We start from the raw sequence: 17,236 nt of genomic DNA, 5'->3' as shown, positions 1-17,236 counted from the left end.
AGACGTATCAAACCCGAATAGGCGATAAACCTGGACGAGAGACTTGTGTGGTTAGTCAGGTCGTGGCCGACAACCTCCCTGGGCTTCCAGTTGAAGGTTGCCAAGTACATGTCGTGTAAACGGCAGTAAGTGGTGAGAGCGTGTGTGAAGAAGTACACCCCTGCACGGTTAACATCATCTATTCGAATAGCTGTGTCCGCGGTAAAGGACTTCTTGGTTGCATGTACAGTTCATAGACAAGTGAAAGTGGATACTCTAAAATATGCAAGATAAGCGTGAGTGCTATGGTTGGCGTTCTCGTAGGGAGGCGGGAGCGGATCCATAGTGGTGTATTGATATGGTGAATATGTGGACTCGTGTCCGCCACCTCAAAAGAGTTACTTGCGGTCGTAGTTCAGGATAGCCACCGAGTCAAAGTTGGCTTGCTTCAGTTAAACCCCACCAACCCCTTGTTGATAATGATGCATATGTAGTTAGTTTTGATGTAAGTATTGCTGGGTACATTTGTACTCACGTTGCTTAATTTATGTTTTTGCAGAGAGACTTCAGTCTCGCTAGTAGTTCCACGTGGACTTCAACGATTAGCTTGTTACCTCAGCTACGATGTTGTGCCCTCGGCAGGATCTGGTAGATAGTCAGGCTTCTCAGCCTTTTTCATTTGTAGATGTCTGTACTCAGACATGTTAAGCTTCCGCTTGTGCTTGACTTGTGTGCTCTGAATGCTGGGTCATGAGACCCATGTTTCTAATATCTCGCTCCTCGGAGCCTATTGAATAAAATACTTGAGTTGTAGAGTCATATTGTGATGCCATGTTGTATTTGCACATATCGAGCATATTGTGTGTATGTTATTGAAATGCTTGGTATGTGTGGGATCTGACTATCTAGTTGTTTATCCTTGGTAGCGTCTCTTACCGAAAAATGTCTCCTAGTGCTTCCACTGAGCCTTGGTAGCTTGCTACTACTCCGGAACACTTAGGATGGCTGGCATGTGTCCTTCTTCCTTCCTGTGTCTGTCCCTTCAGGGAAATGTCATGCGGTGTCTACCGGAGTCCCGTTAGCCTGCTACAGCCCGGTTTACCGGAGTCCTGCTAGCCCAGTTGCTACAGCCCGAATTCACTCGCTGATGACCGATACGTTTGTTGTTGGGTCATGTATGCCTGTCCCTATAAGTTAGTGCCACTTTGGGTTCACGACTAGCCATGTCAGCCCGGGCTCCTTGTCATATGGATGCTAGCAACACTATCATATACGTGTGCCAAAGGGCGCAAACGGTCTCAGGCAAGGTAAGGCGACACTCCTGGGAATACCATGCGTGAGGCCGCAAAGTGATATGAGGTGTTACATGCTAGATGGATGTGACTTTGGGTCGGGGTCCTGACATAAAGATGAAGCATGGCCTAACTATATAATTTTGTAAGGATAAGCTTTCTTTGGCTATGCCATTTTGATAGGACATGATTATTTGTTAGTATGCTTCAAAGTATTACTATTTTTATGTTTTATAAGATTTTATCTTGAATCATTTGGATCTGAACAATCATGCCACAATAAAGAAAATTACATTGAGAATTATGCTAGGTAGCATTCCACATCAAAAATACCGCTTCTATCATTTACCTACTCGAGGACGAGCTGGAATTAAGCTTGGGGATGCTTGATACGTCTCCAACGTATCTATAATTTTTTTTATTGTTCCATGCTATTATATTACCTGTTTTGGATGTTTATGGGCTTTACTCTACACTTTTATATCATTTTTTACACTAACCTACTAACCGGAGGCCCAGCCCGAATTGCTGTTTTTTTCCTATTTCCGTGTTTCGAATAAAAGGAATATCAAATGGAGTCCAAACAGAATGAAACCTTTGGAAGCAATCTTTTTGGAACAAACGCAATTCGGGAGACTTGGAGTGGACGTCAAGAATCAGCCGAGGAGGCCACAAGGGTGGCCAGCGCGCCCAGTAAGGGTGGGCGTGCCCCCTACCTCGTGGGCCCCTCGTGGCTCCCCTAACCGACTTCCTTCGCCTATATATATCTACGTACCCCCAAAACATGTAGGAGCACCACGAAAAACTATTTACCCCACCGCAACCTTCTCTATCCGCGAGATCCCATCTTGGAGCCTTTGCCGGCGCTCCACCCGAGGGGGAATCAACCACGAAGGGCCTCTCCATCACCACCAAGGCCTGTTCAATGAGTTGTGAGTAGTTTACCACAAACCTTCGGGTCCATAGTTATTAGCTAGATGGCTTCATCTCTCTCTTTGAATCTCAATACAAAGTTCTCCTTCCTCTTCTTGGAGATCTATTCGATGTAACTCTTTTTGCGGTGTGTTTGTCGAGATCCGATGAATTGTGGGTTTATGATCAAGTTTATCTATGAGAAATATTTGAATCTCCTCTGAATTCTTTTATGTATGATTGGTTATCTTTGCAAGTCTCTTCGAATTATCAGTTTGGTTTGGCCTACTAGATTGATCTTTCTTACCATGGGAGAAGTGCTTAGCTTTGGGTTCAATCTTGCGGTGTCCTTTCCCAGTGAATCAGGGGCAGCAAGGCACGTATTGTATTGTTGCCATCAAGGATAAAAAGATGGGGTTTATATCATATTGCATGAGTTTATCCCTCTATATCATGTCATCTTGCTTAATGTGTTACTCTATTCTTATGAACTTAATACTCTAGATGCAGGCAGGAGTCGGTCGATATGTGGAGTAATAGTAGTAGATGCAGAGTCGTTTCACTCTACTTGTTGCGGATGTGATGCCTATATACATGATCATGCCTAGATATTCTCATAACTATGCACTTTTCTATCAATTGATCGACAGTAATTTGTTCACCCACCGTAATAATTATGCTATCTTGAGATAGGCCACTAGTGAAACCTATGGCCCCCGGGTCTATCTTTTATCATATAACTTTTCCATCTACTTCTATTTGCATCTTTTATTTTCCAATCTATAACATAAAAATATCAAAAATATTTATCTTATCATATTATCTCTATCAAATCTCACTTTCGCAAGTTTCCATGAAGGGATTGACAACCCCTTTATCATGTTGGTTGCGAGGTTCTTGTTTGTTTGTGTAGGCGCGTGGGACTTGTGAGGAGCCTCCTACTGGATTGATACCTTGGTTCTCAAAACTAAGGGAAATACTTATGCTACATTGCTGCATCACCCTTTCCTCTTCAAGGGAAAAACCAACGCATGCTAAAGAGGTAGGAACGACACTACGTACGCTTCGAGCAGGTGGGTCCCGACTATCAGGCAGTTCCTTGCATGCGAATATGTAGCTGGTGGGTCCGAGCAGTCAGGGGGCGAATCTTTTTTGCCCGTAATATGGATGCACTTCCTTGCGTGTGAAGATGTAGCTGGTGGGTCCCAGCAGTCAGGGGGAAACGTTTTTTTCACGAAATATGGTGTCCCGTTCGATGGGTCCCTGCTGTCAGGTGAAGGAATCATTGTTTTGCGTGTATTAAGGAGGCACTTCCTTGCTGCTGCCGTGGACCCAGCTGTCAGCCTCTCCACGTATAGTACTCTTCCAATGGAAGTTGTTCCTTGATCACGTTGACCACACCTCACTGAGAGCACCATGGCGGTGGACGACTGCGAGGCCTAGGAAGGGGACGGCGCGGAGCCGGGGAAGACGCGGTAGTCGATGCCCACACGGAGAGGAGTACGAGGGTTCACTGGTTCGGCTGTGGTGTGAGGTTCCTGTCACCGCAGAATAATAGGGGGTGTGGGTGAGTAGAGGGATGGCCTGGCCAGCGGTGGGAGTAGTAGGGGGCGGTGAGGCCTCTGCGGCATTACAGCCGGCCACAGGAGGCAGGAGCACACGGCACAACCGGTGCTGGTTTGGGCAGCTGGAGCAAGAAGACCTGAGGTTGAAGAAGCACTACGGCCGTTGGATGGACATCGTACGGTCACTGGAGCTAGAATCGTTCATATTGACTAAGTTGACAAAGCCCTCCGTCCCCGTCAACTTAGTAGGCCCACAAGTCAGCCTCCCACTATGGTGGGTCCCAGCTAGCAGGGGGTATTCATTTTTTTATGCGTAATAAGGAGGCACTTCCTTGCGTGTGAATATATAGCTGGTTGGTCCGACTTGTCAGTGGGGGAACATATTTTTTGTGTGAAATACAAAGGCCCTTTCGGTGGGTCCCAACTCTCAGGTGGAGGAATCATTATTTTGCGCGTAATAAGAAGGCATTTCCTTGCGTGCGGCCGTGGACCCAGCTGTCAGCCTCTCCACGCACAGTCTATATCCGACTGATGTCGTTCGTTGACCACGTTGACCACACCGCGTCGAGCGCATTCAAGGTGGTGGATGATGGCGAGGCCCCAGACAGCAATGAGCCAGAGATGGGAAGACGTGGGAGTAGAGTCTCAAACGGAGAGGTGTACGAGGGTTATCTAGTTCTGGTGCGGTGTGGTTCGGCAGTCGGTGGAGAAGAACAGGAAGTGTGAAGGAGTGGAGGGATGGCCTGGCCAACGGTGGGGTAGCGCTTCATAGCGAAGCATGCTAAGCAGAGCTGCTAGCAGCAAGAGGCAGGAGCAGGTGGTCCCAGCGTCGCTGGAGGATGAAGACGAGAGATTGAAGATGGATGCCGGTCATTGGATGTAAATCCAACGGCTATCGATGCCAGAATCATTTGTTGACTAAGTTGACAACGACTTGCGTTGGCTTCGACCTATTGGCCCACATTTCAGCCTCCAAAAATGTGGCACGTATTCAACCCATTTTTTTAGAATTTACAGTCTTTATTTGCATGGTAGAATTTACAGTCAATTTGATCTCTTTTTCTTAGAATTACAATCCATTAGCTGGGCTGGGTGAAGAAATAATGTAGCGTCCATGCGGCCCATTTATTTTTTTTTCCTAAAATTACAGGCCATTTGCACTTTCTCGAAATACACGATTTTGCTGGGCTGATTCGAATTATAATGTTGGGTTAGGCACAACAATGTTATCAAAAAATAAACAGGGGATGAGCATTTTGTTATAAATATATTTAAATAATAAGTGATTTATTATTACACTAGTCCTTAAATCTTACAAAGCTTTTGTACACAATCACCAGGATTTTCGTTGCCAAAAAAATCTAGGATTTTATTGTTAAGAAATTATTTTTATAAGTTAATAAGTTGTGGGATATTGTTTTCTTACATATGTAAGTAACTGTTAAATATTTGATGACAATAACAATAATATATAATAACATATAAAATAATTTAAATATATATAATATAGTTTGAAGGGAAACATAAGTTGGACCAGGCGTTCCTATTCGTATATAGAAAAATAGAACACACCTCTACGTTTTCTTCAAAAGAAATACATAAATTGGGCTGTCGATGATTCAGGAAAAATCAAACCTCGGATGAGAGGTCCATAGCCTAGTCGATACATGACGTACCTCTAGAAAACAGAAACCAGCATGTCATGGGATGTGCAAGTTAAAAAAGAAAGGCTAGATGGAGCAGCCCAAAACCCAGCTGATACTTGCTGCCCTAGTGATAATAAATGATACCTGCCAGCTCCTCGGCTTTGTTGTGAATTTATCTCCTATAGTAACTACGTTGATGCACCTAAAAAATGTAACTATGTTGACAAACCCGTGGGCCCCAACGTCAGTATGGCATTAGGAGGAAGTATTTTTCGATGAGGCACTTGCTTGCGTACGGCCATAGACGTGGTGGGTCCCGACTGTCCGCCTCTCCACATACAGTCCTCTCCAGATTCCTCTCATTTGTTCAGCATGTTCACAACGACAGACAGTGGCACCACGGCGAGTGCATAAAGGCGCAGGAGGGGATCCGACCACCTGAGGAAGTGCCTTATTTGTAATGAAAGTACTAAACTAGCCAGTGGCCAAGTGACACTACCCGACAGCTGTTCCGCCCGGGTTCGATTCCACCTGATGCAGGGAAAATATCTCCAAATTTTTTGCCTCCGCCATTATTTACATGTGTGTCCCCATTGTCATCTACGCACACCACGTCCAACACTTGGCAAAACTTTGTCCCTCGTTTTCTCTGTTTTTCGCACACTGGACATTGTGTGGGCATTTTGAAAATAGCATATCTTTTTGACTGTGCATCATATGAAGATGTGCTATGCATGAATGTTGATCAGCATGATGTTAACTGGCCGGTAGTTCCATTTTCAACCATGAATAAAACTTCCAACATGATGTTAACCCCGTTTGAAAAGGTCGTGTTAATATAAATGCTCTGCCTCTGAAAGTTGCAGTTTCTTATCTGAAACTGAACTTGCAGTTTCTTATCTGAAACTGAAACTTGCAGCTTCTTCTCTAAGAATCACATTGTCTGCACTTTTATACTCCTATGAAACTACATTTTTGTAAGTGCTAAAAATAGATCTCTAGAATTCATAAAATACTTCATATGCTCAATACTGCAAATCTGAAATTCAAAAGACATTCATATCTGAAAGTACTCTCAAAATACACAACACAAAAGACAATTCACAACCTGCAAATACTGACAGCCCTAAGCTCCTCCTGACAATTCACAACTTGTCCGCCTATTGGGCTGGGGGAGGGGGGCAGTCTTCTCCTATTCCTTGGTGGCAGACAACCATCCCCTGAGACAATGTGAATGACAAGGGAGAGGATGGCGGGGAAGCGTCGTCGGGCCAACTGCTTTTCTCCTCTTGCAGTTGGGTTTAGTCGACGAAGACTCCACTAGCTCGCTCTGGCACAACACCCTGATAAACGACACCCTGTAGATGCTCGATCCCTCAATCTCTGGTGTATGCTCCATCTGGGATCGATACTCCCACCATCGCTCCCTCACGATCGGATTCGGTGAATCTGTTTGCTCCATGGCCTAGAGAAGCAGCTCTATCTACTCCCACGCAACTCCCTCCGGGAGTATCGCCGCCTTTTTGCTTTGTTGCAGATATTTGGCCATGGATGTCGCCGTCGCCGCTAGTTGGTCCTTGTTGTCAAACCAAGACTGTATTCCAACATCCTAGCTAGCTTCACAGGGTCGTTGTCTGTGATCCTCACATATCGGTTGTACTCCTGCATCGATCTACTTCTCCATAGCAGTACATCACCTTCACTCGCCGGCGGTGGTTTTTGAATGGAAGAGGAGAGGAGGAGCGCTGGTTTTGGATTAGAATGGGAGAGGAGCGACGCTGGTTTTGGATTGGAACATGAGAGGAGGGGCGGTGGTTTTGAAATGGAAGAGGATTGGAGAGGCGCTGGATTTAGATTGGAACAAGAGAGGAGCGGCGGCGGTTTAAGAGGAGAAGAGCGGAAGAGTGGCGCTGGTCTTGGAAGTATTTTTTGTTTTGTGTATTTTGGGTCAAAGTTTGACCATGTACTGTATTTGACAAGCAAAATGTGAATGCATGTCACCAAAAATTGTATAGTTTGGCTCGTATTTGAATGTGCTTTCAAATTATATTCTTTTTGCAACCTATAACATATATTTTATTTGTGAAAATCATGGTCAATTATGACCCAAAATAAAAGTGAGACTAGTTAATATGGGGTCACTTTCTTAATTGAAGGGTAAATTGATTTTGATTTTGATCTAGTCATAGTGCGCCGACCCTCTCGTCCAATCCTAAATCACTGCCGCATGCTCCTCTCCCTCTTATCCATTGCAAAACCATCTCCTCTCCTCTCCATCATCTCCAGTCCAAAACCACCGTCTCACCTCTCCCTCTTCTCCACTGCAAAACCACCCCCTCTCCTCTCCATCATCTTCGTTCCAAAACCACCATCTCGCCTCTCCCTCTTCTCTATTCCAAGACCAATGTCTCTCCTCCCATCTTCCAAAGCTAGCACCGGACCACTCCGAAGGACATCTATGGAGGGGATGCAGTAGCAAATCATGCAGATCACCGACGGCGACCAGGCAAAGTTAACCAGGTTAAAGGAGATCCTTACTTGGTTTGACATTGAGTGGGAGATTTCGAGGACGGTGAGGGCCATGTGGCAATGTATGCGAAAGAGCGAGACAGCAGCGATGAGGGCGGCGATGTACTCCTCGGTGGCAGTCACGCTGCAGTCCTTCGAGTTCATCGAGTATCTCCTCTGGGCGATGGAGCAGACAGATTTGCCCGAGGCGAAAGTCAGGCGGAGGTGGTGGGCGTACAGGTCAAAGGTCGAGCACCCAGAGGATAACGAATCGATCGAGTACAGTGTGCCATTTGTGAGGGTGCAGAGCCAGCTGGAGCCACAGGAGTATTCGTTCTCCCACTGCAAGAGGAGGCAGGATGGCGCGACGTCGCTTCCCAGCCGTTCTCGACGGTTCCCTTGATGCTCGCCTCGTTTCAATGCCGGCGGTAGGGTTTAAGGTAAGCTTCGCACTAACCTAATCTTCCATCTGCTCATGCTTACAATCAGTGTGACAACTAATGAAAATCATGCTTACAATCAGTCTCCGAGTACTACGCCAATCACCTGAAAATAGCTCTGGACCTTTGGGTCAAAGTTGTGACACCGTGTACAAATAAAGAAAAATAGATTGGTGCTTCTTTCAGAAAAGTGTACTCCCTAGAAAACTGCCAATATAAGCAACTAGTATTTGGTTAGAGGATTTGCTGCCGAGAAAGAGCCGTCCACAGACAGCGCCACACATCCCACTGGTGGTGGTGGATGCCTATGCATGCATGGAGCATGGTTGGTGTCGGTAATTTTTACTTGGCACACCTCGCACTCTGCATATATGTCGGTTCCATCCATACATTTGTGCAGTTCCACCAAAATGCAGCTGAATAACCCTGTTTGCACAGATAATAAAAAAGCATGATTACATTATAGTGGCACTAGTTGATGAAACATACACTAATAAATAGAAGAAAATATTGCGATAGTATCATAGTATGCCATGCTGCGAGGGCGATATGGGCCCTGCGACGCCTCATACGGTACGCCTCATACTGGAAATCGACCCAAGTCTCCCCGATACACCTTCTGCTAGTGATGAACATCAGTGTACAGCGGTAGTACAAGGAGGGGCCTTCAGACATTCCAAACTCTATTTTTGTGCAGATCAACTAAAATTAAGCACCCCAGTTTGCAGAAACGCTTAAACATTAACAATGGGACTAGTTGATGAAACATATACTAACAAAGAGAAGCACTTTCTTTATCTACATTGTAAATGAAATGATAGAGAGGACACTCGCTCTATTTTAACTGTATTATTACTTCATTTCATCAGTGACACTAGGGTCGAGCAGGTGGCAAACGAGGTGTACCGTGCGTCGCAATGATGCCGGGGGTGCTTAGACTAGGATGCTGAAGCTGGCTCTTTCAGTCCCTATCTTCCCCCCTGATGTTTTTGTGGTAGCATTTGGGTTGTAATTGAAACTTGGTCGAGCTGGTGCTGCGTCCCCCTACCTGCCTAGCTTATGTGGCGAACTTGTCTCCTGCTAGTACTCAGTCCGTTCAAGTAGTAGTTGCATAACTGTCCATTTACATTGAGATGTTGTCGGATAATGATTCTCTATGGTTGGGTTTATTTAATGAAACTGGAGGAAACCCCCTCTTTCGATATATAAAAAAATCAGTGGCACTAGCGGTGCCAAAGCATTGCCTCAAATTAATAGTGCCACTAGATTAAGGTGCAAAATAATAAACATTACTGCTTTATCATGGCAGTGCCAAAACAGTAGCACAAGAGCAGACTCAACATGCAGGATCTTTGGCAAACGGTCAGACCAAAAAGGAACATACCTCATGATGGGAACCATATCTGCAGTCAACGCCATCGTAGAAGGGATGACACCAGTCACCAACATGGATGATTCAATTCATGGGACCTTTTGGTGCAGTTCACCTAAAATGAAGCAATGTCCCATGAGCTAGCAACTTCTTCTTCTTCTCTTCTAAGAAAAAGGCTCTAGCCCCAGTTCCATTTCCATCAGAAAATGAAGCCCACGGAGATTCTTCTTGATTAGTTGCAATATATTTGAGCAACATTAAGGTTGGTTGTGAAGCTCCTGGAATGTTCAACTTTAATTTGAATATCATTTGTGCAGTTTAACTAAGATCAAGCATGAAATGTATATCTCTGTTTGCACAAAAAAGGTGGAAAGGAGGGTGACTAACAAGTGGTGAAACATGCATCAAATGAAAAGAAGCATGTTCCTTATCTGAATGGTAATCTCACAAGGACAATAGCAATTTCTAAAGCAGCAGCATTGCTAGATATTAGTGTCGGCATTAGGATTAACTATGATAACCATTAAATACGACATTACTTGAGTGGTGCCATTGCTTCATTTTACCAGCAACATTACATTAACAGCTGATACAGAGTCGGTATTTGGGCACGAGAGAGTAGGCGGACCAAGACAGTTGCATTTCTAACAAAAAGAAGCAACTTATCTTAATGGGAAATTTAGCAGGACATGAAAAAAGTGCCATTGATTCATATTACTGGAGGCATTACATTGAAAACAACATTGGTTTAACATGTCCTTACTTTTAACAATGCGACTGCTACATTTTACAAGTGGCATTACATAAGAGTGGCTCGGGGCAACAAACATCAGAACAGGATATCTGGGTTGATCCCATTTTTGTTCGGTGTAGCCACCTTATACTGTGTGAGGGTAGCAAATCTAGTGCTGGACTTACTTTGTTGATTTGTCCCCCAGTCCCCACTTTCTTTCTTTTTCAACCAATAGATCGGGTTTATATTGAGTTTGTACTGCGTTTCCATTTATTTCTCTATTAGACCTTGAGACTGGTTGGATAGCCAGTCTCTACTACTTTTCGCCCCCATTATTTCCCCTTTCAACCAAGTCCTAGATTCAGGTAACAAATCTTCCCCCACCCCCACCCCCTTTCTTCCTTGTTTGAACCAAGTAGTACTAGATTCGAGTGCATGAACTAGTTTTACCTCTTAACAGTAAAAATTTAGGTGGTTTTCAAATAGCCGATTGATCCTATCTACGAGGGGGCCTGAGAAATAGTAAAAGATACAAATGCAGCGACGTTAGGAGCTTGGGAAGTAGAGCAAGGCCAGTTTCCAAAGAAGTTAGTCGCCGAGATGTTGATAGGTGGGCAGCGGGAGGACGGATCTGCCCACACTATGGCAACAAGGAAGAAGGGGTCGGAGTCCCTCCCTAGCCAGCGGTGCTTGGAAGAAATGGCAAGGCACGCCGATCGGGACGCGCCGGTAGTGGGTAAGAGCCAGCACCGAGGACAACTGCGTGAATGTTGCACCTTGTCACCTTCCCCGGCGGATAGGATCCAGATGGATCTGTGACCAGCGGTGAGCAGAGAGAGAGAGTGTGTGGGCACCACTGTCGTGTTCAGATCTGGAGAGGACGAGACAGTATGAAGAGAGCAACACTAGCAAGCAAGCGCGGATGCTCCTGCCTATATAGTGGAGTACTAGTTTTCTTTTGTCTACCGGAGCTGGCTTGACCTCATCAATGACTGTCGAGAAGTCTTCATGCACGTGCCCCGGAGGCGTAGTTTTCATCATTCTGATCTGAAGCACCAGATTATAATATATAACACAAAAAAATGCCACATGACAAGAAATCATAACCTCACTGTCCAAAGGAGACACCATGAATACCGACGGACAAACTAGACGAGGATCAAAGCTCAAATTATAGATAAACTTGTAGAAAAGGGGTCCATCGATAGATGTCCTAATTAACATAGCCGGCTTGACCTAGATGGAAGCCGAGTAGTCTTCGTGCATGTGCCCTCTAACGCCCCGAGACCGACGCTCCAGAAGACTTCCGCATACTCTGAGTTCTGTCGTGTTATTTGTTTTGTTTGTTGCATTCATCATTGCATCTTTTGCATCGCATCATTTCATCGTGCAAACCCTTTTTAAAACTCACCTAAATAAATTGCATAGATTGTTGATCTATTTAAATTGAGGCATATTCACATGGTGATTTCTCTTTAAAACATATTCAAAGTCTCCTACTATTATTAGGGAGCTATAATAAATATTCCAGTATTTGGAATTGATCATAACACACTTGCAAATAAATCCAAATGCCTTTGTTATCTCAATTCTTGGTCTCCAACTCTGCCCATCAATTCTTTCATCATTCTCCCGAGCTCCACCAAATTTCTCAACATTTTTGGACATACCGTATACCCACTTCTTTCTCACACTCATTTGAATTAAATTCAAATGAGGTGGAATTCCACTCCACGCCCATGCCCACTTTCTATTTTTCTTGGATCAAGCCTATTTTTGTGAGTCCAGGGAAATTAACCTCTTGCCCAAATCGTTTCCCTAACCCCTTTCTTTTCTCTCCTTTTCTTTCATTGCGATTTTCTGTTTTCGGAAAAGATTTTGAAAGATTTAAGAGGGGGAAAGAGATCCAGTGCAGCCCAACTCCTCCTGGCCTTTTCCCCTCTTCACCGAGATAGCCCAAGGCCCAGTCGCCCACCTATACCCAAACCCTAGCCCCTCGCTCAGCCCAATCCCCATTCTCTCGATCCCCTCTCTCCAGCGCCGCCACAGGGGAGGAGCCCCCGTACTAGTGCCCGATCCCCATACTCTCCTCCTGTCCCTTGCTGCACCGTGCCCGAGCTCCTGGAGCCCGAGCCATCCCCGAGCGCCTCCTCTTGTTGCTTCGTCCCTGCGCCATCCGGCGACCCCGCATCGCTCGCCTCTCATCGCCGTCTTCCGTATCCCCGACCTCCTCGTCGTCGCTTCGCCCGTCCGCGGCCACCGGTGCCCTCGCCGGAGCTTCCGCAAGCCGTCCCCGCCGCCCCAAGCACCGCCACGACCTCCGCCACCAGTGCCTCTGCTACCTCAACATCGCTGCGCATGCCTTCTCATCGTCGCCTTGCTGGTGCTGGACCCCGAGTTCGCCTTGCACCCAGATGGCGCCCAAGGCCCCATGACGCCGTGGCCTCTGCTGATCTTGTGTCGTGCTGTCGTCGTCAAGCCCCGTCCCCGACCTCCTCCTCGCGCTAGGCCCTGCTCTTGCTTCGGTCGACCTCTGCCATGTGCTGCTCCTCGACTGCGTTCTCGTCGTTGGTCTTGCCCGAGACGTTGTTCGAACCGCCCTCAAGCAACCATGGTTTCCATGCTATTGCTCCCCCCTCGTCCGTGCTTGCTACTTCGACTCCCTGGCCGAGCTCGGTTTTCGTCATGGACATGGGGTAGCCGCTGAACCTATGCCATGGTTCTGTCAAGGCCGAGAGGATGCCAACTACCATGACGATGAGGACCGCCAAGTTCATCTACCGCGGTCAAGTGAACGACTACCATCGACGTGCATTACGCAAGTACCACGACGTTACGCCAAGTACCTCGACCCGAACGTCTACAACTCGTGTACAACTACCGTCACCCCAAAGACTTGGATTCGTCAAGTACCTCTCCGAAACGAACGTGTACCACCACTTCCACTACCGTAGCCGTGTAGAACTACTTCCACTACGACCTCCACGAGAACGTCTACTTCCTCTACTTCGCACCGACTCGTTCCGCCCCAAAATGCACGCTTCAAAGGTATAACCGCCGAGACGACCGTGGACCGAATGCATGTGTTGTATGAGACGCTTGTGTTTGCATCGTGTCCGAGATGTCTTTGCACGTTCCTCGTTTTCCATGCCGCCGTCCCGTGGGAACCCAGTAATCCGGGATCACCCCACCATCTTTTGCATGCTCTGCACCGGTATCTCAATGAGTTAGCGGATCATCAGAATATTGTCGTGGCATCATTTTCATTGACGTTGCCGTAGCACCCTTTCGTTCCACCACGGTGACAAATGCTTCATAACTTGATCATGTCAACATTTTCATAAAAATTGCATAAAACTTGCATATGTCATCTGCATCATGATAACAACATTTAAAATGTCAAAAATTGTTGTTGCATTAAATTGCTAAATGACATATGGGGATTTTCCGAAATTATTGTGTGTCGTTTCCGGCCTCAGTTAAACTTGCCTAGATAGGTAGTTTTCTTATGTTTCACCTCTTGCCATGTTTAATAACATTTAATATTGTTGTGTACCTAAACAAGAGCAAACTAAATAACTTGAATGTGGTGTTCCGTCAATATGCAACTCGTTGCATATTGAACTCCACTTAACTTTAGTTTTGTTTGTTGTACTTTGCCATGCCATGCTTCATTAAACCGGACATGCATCATACTTGCTTGTGCATCATGTCATGTTTATGCTTGTGATGGTTGTTTACCATGTTGTTTGCTTCTTTCCGGTTTGCTTCTCTCATTAGCTTCAGTTTCGTTCCGGAGTTGTGAGGATTCGTTCGACTATGTCCGTTTGTCTTCTTCATGGATTCGGTCTTCTTCCTAGCGGGATTTCAGGCAAGATGACCATTACCCTCGATATCACTTTTATCTTTGCTTGCTAGTTGCTTCGTTCTATCACTATGTTGCGTTATGTTACCACTTTTCTCAGCCCCTCTTATAGCATTGTTAGTTGCAGGTGAAGTTGAAGATTGCTCCATGATGGACATGATCATTTTGGGATATCACAATATCTCTTATTTAATTAATGCATCTATATACCTGGTAAAGGGTGGAAGGCTCCTCCTTATGCCTGGTGTTTTGTTCCACTCTTGCCGCCTTAGTTTCTATCATACCGGTGTTATGTTCCTTGATTTTGTGTTCCTAACGTGGTTGGGTGATTTATGGGACCCCCTTGACAGTTCGCTTTGAATAAAACTCCTCCAGCAAGGCCCAACATTGGTTTTACATTTGCCTAACAACCCACTAACTTTCCCTTAATTTTTCAAATCTTGTTGGGAGATGCTTCGCTCCGAGTCCGACTGGGAAGGAGACCCGTCTTGATTTTTTGCATGTGGTCAATGCGTTTGCTGATTGATAACTGTGGCAGGCCAAACCAAGGGTCATCTTTCTTTTAAACCCCCCCGGGCAAGTGCTTCTCTAAGTGTTGGTCCGAACCGAGCCGTCTGCGGGGCCACCTCGGGGAAACTCGAGGTCTGATTTTACTCGTAGCCTGTCTCATCCGGTGTGCCCTGAGAACGAGATATGTGCAGCTCCTATCAGGATTGTCGGCACAGTCGGGTGGTCTTGCTGGTCTTGTTTTACCATTGTCGAAATGTCTTGTAACCGGGATTCCGAGACTGATCGGGTCTTCCCGGGAGAAGGAATATCCTTCGCTGACCGTGAGAGCTTGTGATTGGATAAGTTGGGACACCCCCGCAGGGTATTATATTTCGAAAGTCGTGCCCGCGGTTATGTGGCAGATGGGAATTTGTTAATATCCGCTTGTAGAGAACTTGACACTTGACTTAATTAAAATGCATCAACCACGTGTGTAGCCGTGATGGTCTCTTTTCGGCGGAGTCCGGGAAGTGAACACGGTCTTGGTGTTATGATTGTGCGTAAGCAGTTTCAGGATCACTTCTTGATCACTTATAGCTTTTCGACCGTTCTGTTGCTTCTCTTCTCGCTCTTATTTGCGTATGTTAGCCACCATATTTGCTTAGTGCTTGCTGCAACTCCACCTCATTTCCACTTCCTAGCCATAAGCTTATATAGTCTTGATCTCGCGGGTTTTGAGATTGCTGAGTCCTCGTGACTCACAAGATACTACCAAACAGTTGCAGGTGCCAACGATACCAGTGCAGGTGATGCAACCGAGCTCAGTTGGGAGTTCGACGAAGACCTTGGTCGTTACTATGTTTCGTTTCTTGATGATCAATAGTGGAGCCCAGTTGGGACGATCGGGGATCTAGCAGTTGGGTTATCTTCTTTTCTTTTGGCTTCGTCCGTAGTCAGAGTATGTGTGTACTTTGAATGATGTATGATTTATTTAAGTATTTGTGTGAAGTGGCGATTGTAAGCCAACTCTTTATCCCTTTCTTATTCATTACATGGGATTGTGTGAAGATGACCTTTCTTGCGACAAAACCACAATGCGGTTATGCCTCTAAGTCATGCTTCGACACGTGGGAGATATAACCGCATCATGGGTGTTACATGCCCCCAATGACTAGCCCCTTGGAGGAACTCAGTTGTCGCTATTTAACCCTCATAGTGATCTAAAGCACATGACACCTAATTTTGTGAGATGACAAGAAACCTTTTTTTTAGATTTCTCATCAAAACTACAGCCTTGTACAACACAGCCTGCACGATATGTAGACGATAGCCAATCTAGGCATGCCTGCTGGAGTCTGGTCACATGCATGGACGAACTGATCTTCCGTGTCTTGCAGGGATCGCCCAGGCACCAACGTATGTATAACACTTCTCTAGTACTATCGCTCGTCTCTCTCTTCTATTAACTCACCCAACATGCGTGACCGGGGAGTGTGCCTATGGCCGGTTCTCAATTGCGGTCCCACATGTGTGTGCAAATGAAATATGACGCCCGTTCCATTTGAAGACCGGCATGCCAGACCAACCGACCGTTTGGGGTGTTACGTGAACGCGACGGGCATGCTGTGTACTCCGTACATGTGAACTGCCGTTTTCTTGAGGCTTTGCTCCACGGCTCAATCCATGGATTCAAAATTAGTATACTGTACTATTTAAAAGTCGAGGGTGGGGCTTTTCCTGTGCGGTAGGCGGGGCAGTTTCGTCTAGTCGGTTCGACAGAGACGCGAGAAGATGAGGGAGTAGGCTGCTACAAACGTAGGGTTGTGTGACTTGATAGCGAGTTACTGTTGGACAGGTGGGGCACCATCATTTGACTTGCCATTATCATTTTGACTGCAGCGCTGCGACCGGTGTGAGTCTTCTGATTCCTGACCACCTCCATACAAGTGCCTCTCCCAATGCTCCACCGTGTAGAGGCTGGCTCTCGCATGAGAGCCCACTCCTCCACTTTTTCCTTGCCCCTTTCCTCCACATATGCAAAAATGCCATGTAAAGTGGGCTTATAGCCCACTATTGTACTTACTTGCTCCTATAGGTGCTAAGCCTGCCACATAGGCAAAAAGTTTGATGTGGAAAGTTAATTAAGAAGAGAAAGACTAGTTTGGTGACCCAAGGAAGAAACAGTGCTAAGCACGTGTACCTAGGTGAAAAGACAGTTTTGAGTCTATAGCTAAATAAATGAAGCAAACTTAGCAACAAAAAACTAAGCACCTATGCATTGGGGACTTGATTGCTAAGCCATTTAATGCCCTTAGCACCTCATCTAAGCACCATTTCATTGGAAGAGGTCACTCCTTGGCAAATACAATAAATACTACGAAGAAAGAGATAGAGAGAAGTAAAGATACTCTTATAGCCAACCTTATAGCTAACCT

The sequence above is a fragment of the Triticum aestivum genome, chromosome 7B (assembly GCF_018294505.1).
Source record: "Triticum aestivum cultivar Chinese Spring chromosome 7B, IWGSC CS RefSeq v2.1, whole genome shotgun sequence".
NCBI lineage: Eukaryota > Viridiplantae > Streptophyta > Magnoliopsida > Poales > Poaceae > Triticum > Triticum aestivum.
This window is presented reverse-complemented; position numbering follows the sequence as displayed.